Here is a 7,813-nt window from a genome sequence, read left to right as displayed (position 1 = left end):
TGAATTAAAAAATAAGATCTATAAGGTATTGTAAACTAATTAGAGTTACAAAAAACAGGTGGCTTACAAACAGAACACGCTTACAAGAATGCACTGGATAGCTAGATCTCCGCTCTATAATAGGCCTGGTTCGTTCTACTTCAAACCACTCTTCCCTAGCTACGCACTTCTTCTTTCTATATTTATTGTTTCTGTTTCCTTCTTTCATTTCATTTGTAATGGAAAGTGGGCTTAAGGCATTGTGGGTGCTGTCTGCGGTGTTGCTGGTGTCAAACTGGCAACACTGGACTTATGGAAAGGCCGTACCTCAAGTTCCTTGCACTTTGTCTTTGGAGATTCTCTCTTTGATAACGGAAACAATAACTACCTTGACAAAGTCAGCTAAAGTTAATTACCTTCCTTATGGGATAGACTTTGATACTGGGCTTCAGGAAGGTGCATGCAATGGTCTCAACATAGCTGACACCATTGGTCTGCAGTTTTCTCTCCTCTTCTTATAATACAAAAATATGTGTTTTAGTTTTCTTTAATATAAAAAAATATGTTTCTCACTAGATAGTTGTGATCGTTTATTAAATTACAATTAGAAATCTTGTAAGTCTTGTACTAATGTTTTTTGTTGCTGAAATTTACATAATTTATTAGAAAAGGATGATAGGTTTCTTCTTTTTTTCTTGAAGTTGTGATCGTTTCTCTCCTCTTCTTATGTAAATTTACATAATTTACATAATTTACATATACCTTGAAACATAATTTACAAACGGTCTGAACATACCGAGTTTGTAATGCGGCAGTTATGATCTAATTATTATTCTTTTTTCAGCTGAGCAATAGGTTTCGACAGTTACATTTACGGATTTTGGTGTCGGAGTTGCACTAATTTTCTAGATGGTGTAAATTATGGATTCAAATGGAGCTGGCATCCTTGATTTACTGGCTTCTCTTGCGGTGATTACTGATATATGCCTCTCATAACTAAAACCTTGTATTATTCCGTATGAATTTTTGCGGTAATTGTATGGTTTGGCAACGCTAACTATTCATATGTTTCTTTTGTGTATGTGAAGGGAGAACTATTTACGAATGAATGCTCAGTTATTTAATCACAATATCTTACGGTTTCACGAATTGGACAAGATCTTGGGAACGAGGAAAGTTGCTAGGAAGTACTTGAGCCCAATGCATCTATGTTCTGATATGGCCATAACGACTACCTCAACAATTATTTCTTGACGACTACAATAGCAGCCAGTTATATACTCCTGAAGAATTTGCTCAACTTCTCATTGAAAATTATGAAACTCAGCTGGAGGTTAGTCCTACTTAAAGTCTTTGTAAAACAACAATTAATGTTTGACGCGATTGGAAACTAACAAAGACCCCACTTCATTCCGTTTTTTTTCCCCTTGCTGCAGAAACTGTATTGCTCAGGAGCAAGAAAGATAGCTGTGTTCGGACTTATTCGGGTAGGATGTATGCCGCACAACATACAAAAACATCCAATGACGTAGATGCATCTTCTTCATGTGTAGAAAAGTTCAACAGTGATGTTCAAATTTTCAACGACAAGCTTCAACACTGCTACATAACTTAATGAAAAGCATGCTGATGCTGTGTTTACCTACATAAACTCTTTATGAAATTTGATTCTGATGATCAGACAAATACAGGTACGAATCCCCTCCCCTCCCTTAGCTCTCTCTCTCTCACGGGGCCGGGACTGAAGACGACTTTTTTGTGAGACCAAAATTATTTTTTCTTGCTTGCAGGTTTTACACATACCCGTCAGAGCTGTTGCGACGTAGAACCTGGTTCAGTCCCATGTAAATCTCTCTCCTTCCCATGTAGCAACAGGAGTGACTACGTGTACTGGGATGGAGCCCATTTTACTGAAGCTAAAGCTTGGGCCTTTGGAAAAAGAGCATATAAAAGTCTGTCACAAAAGCATGCTCATCCATATGATATCAGCGAACTAGCTAAGCTGAAGCTTGATGATTCTGATGCTTACAATATCAACCATGCCCAGCTCTGATGGAGAAGATGATTGTCCAATAAGTTCTTAGAGAATAAAATATTGTGACTGTAAGAACAATGGAAAGACATATCTACTGTCTTTTCATAGCCTTTAGGCATTAGTCTAAAGAAGCAATAATAATTACTTAATCATTTGGATATCATTCTTAAACTCCATTCATAGAAGGATTTATTCTTAAAGTATAGAAGTCGATTCGGAGATACTCTTGCCCTTAAAATTGAAAGAAGGATACATACTTACTTCCATAAACCAAAACAACTTCATTTTTATATTTATCTGTGAAATCTCGTATGTGGACATACTTTGATGGTATGCTTATTTTCATTTCGGACTTAAAATATTTTCCTATCATATTGTGCCCTTGTCTTCAAGGAGAATTAACAAATTGAGTAAAAGAATGGAAGAAGAGCATAGTTTTGCCACCTCTTTCTTGGTTCACTGTTTTTTCCATGCTTTGTTCAAAACAATATCTTGCCTGCCAAACCATTATTTTCCCATTTTCATCAAATTTAATGCATGAAGTGCCTGACACTTAACATTTAGCTAGGCTTTTGGTTAAAAGAAGAAGAGACACTAGTGATAAAGGAGACAAAGACAATGTTTGATAATGAATTTATAAGAAAGAGTAACTATCTTTTTATTATGTTTAGTTAATGATGGATAACACAAAATATAATATAAAAAAATATTTTTTCTTAATATGTTTTAATGTCAAACTTATATATTTTTTAAAAAAAATAATTAGATATTAATTTTTTATTTTAGTATAGTTTATATTGAGTTTTTTAATTAATGTCTCAACAAATTTCTATACTGATAACACAAAACCAAGGTCTCCAACTTGATGTGAAGTCTATCTCAACAAATTTCTAAACTGATTGTGTGCTGCATGACTTTGATATATTTTAAGCTCTTCATAACTCCTTTTCCTCATGATTTTTTAAAAAAAAACTATACTTGATTATACTGGGAGTGAGACGAGAGGAATTAAATCCTAACACAAATATCCAAGTGTATAAATTAAAACTTCTTTTTATTATTTAATTTAGAACTCTTTTAGCTTTATTTATGATGTTTAAAAAAACACTCTAGACTAACAATTAAAATCAATGGAAATAATTCAACACAAATCATGCAATAATAGAGTAAAATTACTAATTATTCCAACATCTTCAATTACTAATACTAAGGTAAATTCAACATTAACAATTACAATTCAACAAATTATTCAATAATTATGCTAATACAACAATAAAATATATTCAATAAATTAAAAAAAAATCTAGACTAACAATTAAAATCAATGGAAATAATTAAACGTAAATCATGCAATAATAGAGTAAAATTATTAATTATTCCAACATATTCAATTACTAATTCTAAGGTAAATTCAACGTTAACAATTACAATACAACAAATTATTCAATAATTATGCCAATACAACAATAAAATATATTCAATAAATTCAAAAAAAAAAAACTATAGACTTTAGGAAGGAAATATGCTTACCTTAATAATATGTTTATATTTCAAGACTTTATCTACATTATAAAAATACACCAAAAACAAAAGGCATAACAAAAATAAAATAGCTAAAAAAATTTTAAAAAATCCTTAAAGTAAAATGAATTAGAGGAAACACATACCTTTTAATTTGATGAAGATTAAAAAATAAAACTAGTAACCTATGCAAAAATCTTGAAGGAAATGAGAGGAAAAAAAACGAAGAAGAGGGGAAATTAAGAACGGAGGAGATAAAAAAATGAACTGAAGGGGCGGTCGCTAGGATTTACAGGGCAGCTTTATGGATGCATTCACCGATGAAATAAAAAAATAATTATTACTTTGATTTATTCGATCAGTGAAGTGTCGAAAATCCGTCGGTAATTTTTGAATTTTGCACCAACATTTTGAATTACCATCCATATTTTTCATGGTCTGTCGGTAATTTCGCTGGCAAGATAACACGGTCAGAGATGCATTTAATGCACCGCCCTTTGGAATTCACACATTCCGTCGGTAATTTTGTCGGTAATATTGACCCACCGATAACTTCCTGATGGACTAGATTCCATCAACAATGTCGTTGGTGATTGTGGCATATCAAGTAATTATTTTTGAACTCTCTGTGAAATGCCGATTGAATGAGTTGGTATGGGCATCGGTGATTGTGGCATTTCAAGTAATTATTTTCGAACTCTATGTGAAATGCCGACGGACCTCATTCCATCGGTATTGACGTCGGTTATTGTGGCATTTCAAGTAATTATTTTTGAACTCTCTGTTAAATGCCGACGCATGGACGTTATTCCGTCAGTATGGGCGTCGATGATTGTGGCATTGTATAAGAAAGATTGTATTTGTATTACCTATTTACCTTCCTGTAAACACTTTAATGATAAACTGTTCATTGCATAAAACAATAATAACAGTGCTTAAATAATAAATATTTCATGTTACAAAATATATCATCCATAATCTATATTACATGAAAAAAGGGTTTTACATAGGGCTTCATTCTGATAGTTAGTCAGAATTTTCTTCCTCTTCGTCATCAATTGAATAGTCATCACCTTCATTGCAATCTTCAATATGGATATCATCATCTTCATCGACATTTGCTTGTTTGCTAGAGCTCTCCTCTGCGTCAACATCCACAAGACTATCATCGAAAACATAAAAATTTGAATTTTCTTCCAAGTCAATCGAAGGAGCATCTCGATATGGTTAAACCAACTCACTAACTTGAAAGATTTCATCTCGCACACTTGTATCTTCGTTCTCATCTTGAACAACCTTGACATGACCCTAGGGTTTTGTTTCTAAAACGGACAACCAATCCACTCTTGATCGATCCTTTCTAAATAAATGGGTGTATGTGTAATAAACTTGTTGACATTGCTCTGCAAAAACAAAGACATCGTTTATGTTGCAGAGTCTAGCTTTTGAGTTGATTTCGACCAGACCATAGTGCGGATCAATTCTGATTCCTCTGTTAGCCGTGTCATACCAATAGCATTTGAATAAAAACACTTTATTTAGCTCACTATGATATTGCAGTTCGACGACCTCTTCTAATCTACCATAGAAGTCAACTTCTAACTCACCACTAATGGATCCCTTAACACAAACACCACTGGTGTATTTCTTTCTTCCATGCTCGAATTCTTTAGTATGGAAAACATGTCCATTGACAAAATACCTGTTGTAGCACTTAACGTTTATTTCAGGCCCCAAGCTTAGTGAAGACAATGACTTGGGCGCACTCCTTCCCATTTGATAAACCTTGTATGTAATGTACATCAATAAATAGTAAATGAACAAGAATATCGTAATAACATAAATACAGTAAGTTTGCAAGTTAAAATGAGTTTGTGATAGTGCTTACATGTGTTCTGAACCACGTGGCAAATTGTTCATATTGTAATTGAAAGTTTTGGGATTCGGTTGGCTGTGAGTTATTGGAGAGCAAATATTGTCGATGTTGCCTACAAATGATAATGAGTGTATGATATTACAATATATAATTAACAATATACTACTGATAAAGTTTACTTAGTATTACACATATATAAACTTACTGGATAAAAGGTCTCAGCTCATCACAGTTAAATAGAACATAGTTTTGTGCTTGTTTGAACTCTACTTCCGACAAATATCTTCCTCTTACGGCATTTTTAGGTGTGGGTCGTCCAGGATTAGAGAATATTGACAAGTTCCCACTAGAAGGCACTTCACCACCATTATCATGTTGTGGAACATGATTGATTCTCGTTCTCAGATGAGGTTCGAAATAGTATGAGATAAATGTTGAGATCTCCTCAACAATATAGGCCTCACATATCGAAGCCTCAACATGCGCCTTGTTCTTAACCTTTTTCTTAAGATTAAACAAGTACCTACATTGAATTAATCAAGTATTTTCAATTAAGAAAAACATAAAAAATACTTTTATATATGAATTACATTGCAACTGTAATATCTAACTGTTCGAATGGGTACATCCATCTATACTGGACCGGTCATCCAGCTTTTGCCTCAAATGGTAGATGTATAGGGAGATACTCCATTGAGTCAAAAAATGATGGAGAGAATATCATCTTAAGTTTGCATAGTGTGTTGATGATATTTGTTTAAAGCCTCTCAATATGCTCAACATTCAACTTGCTGGAGCATATATCTCTAAAGAAATGACTGATCTCCGTGAGTGCATCCCATATTCTCTTTGGCAATAAATCACAAAAAGCTAATAGGATGAGTGTCTGCATAAACATGTGGCAGTCATGACTCTTTATTCCATACAATCTACAGTTATCTATATTAACCAGCCTTGATATGTTCGAGGCATGTCCATCCAGAAAACACAGACTCTTAAGCCATTTGTAGACTAGTAGTTGTGCGTTTTTCTCTAACACAAAGCTTGCTCTTGGTTTTGCAACCCATGACTCATCATAAACCAACTCCATATTTTTACGGTTACAGAATAAAGATATATCCAATCTAGCCTTGATGTTGTCTTTTGTCTTCCCCTTCACATCCATAATGGTGTTGAAAATATTCTTAAACACGTTCTTTTCAATGTGCATGACGTTAAGGTTATGGCGGAGCAAATTGGTCTTCCAATAAGGAAGCTCCTAAAAGATACTTCACTTTACCCAATTATGGGTCAAACCAAAACCAGGAAACTTTTGCTTACCTGATTGAAGGCCAAACACAATGTCACCGTACTTTGATACAACATCATGCAATTCTTCACTAGAAAGACGTAGGGATGCAACATCTTTTTCAACTCTGCCAATAAAAAAATCTTTTCTGTTCTTTCTATACCTGTGATTAAGTGGCAAGAAGCGATGGTGACAATAAAAAAAAGAAGCTTTACTTTCGTTTGTTAGCGTGAATGCATTGTTGTTTTCCATGCAGTATGAACATGCTAGTTTCCCATGCGTGCTCCAACCAAAAAGCATTCCATAAGCTAGAAAATCATTGATAGTCCACATCAAAGCCGCCCTCATAAGGAAATTTTGTTTCCTTTATATATCATAAGTCAAAGCTTTGGAGGACCACAACTACGCCAACTTATCAATCCATGGTCGAAGACAAACATCTATATTCCGGCCCGGGTTGTTTGGACCGGGTATGACAGTAGATAAAAACATGAACTTCGGCCTCATACACATTCCCGATGGAAAGTTATAAATTGTAAGTATGATCGGCCGATAAGAATAAGGAGCAACAAATGACCCAAATGGGTTGAATCTGTTTGTACACAACCCGAGATGTAATTCATTGATTCAACTAAAAAGTGAGGATTCATATTGTTAAAGAGTTTTCACGCTTCATCATCAGAAGGTTGCACCATCACTCCATCAACCGCATCATGTGCTTGGTGCCATGTCATGTGCTCAGCAATCCTTGGTGACATGAATAACGTCTGCAGTCTAGGTGTGATTGGGAAGTATCTAAGTTTTTTATATGCCACTAAAGTCTTTCCCCTGCCAGTTCTGGGTTTGTAACAGGAATGCCCGCATGTCATACACTCGGTCATCTCAGTATTTTCAAGGTAGTATAACATGCATAAGTTAGGGCACATGTTAATTTTCTGGTATCCTAAACCAATGGGTTTCATCATGGACTTCACAGTAAAAGTCCTCTTTCAGCCTGTTCCTTTTAGGTAAAATGCTTCTTGCCCATTTAATAATTTTGTCATACCCAGCCTCACTCAACTCGTGATCTGACTTGATGGTGAACATATGTGCTACCACCGATAATTTACTGTGG

General features: G+C 34.5%; 1 pseudogene; it reads left to right on the top strand.

Moving 5' to 3' along the window:
• The first annotated feature begins 203 nt into the window (after positions 1-203).
• LOC118051688 (GDSL esterase/lipase At5g45670-like) lies at positions 204-2,177 on the top strand (annotated as a pseudogene).
• The last annotated feature ends 5,636 nt before the right edge of the window (positions 2,178-7,813 follow it).

This window comes from Populus alba, chromosome 18 (genome assembly GCF_005239225.2).
Source record: "Populus alba chromosome 18, ASM523922v2, whole genome shotgun sequence".
NCBI classification, from domain to species: domain Eukaryota; kingdom Viridiplantae; phylum Streptophyta; class Magnoliopsida; order Malpighiales; family Salicaceae; genus Populus; species Populus alba.
This window is presented reverse-complemented; position numbering and strand designations above follow the sequence as displayed.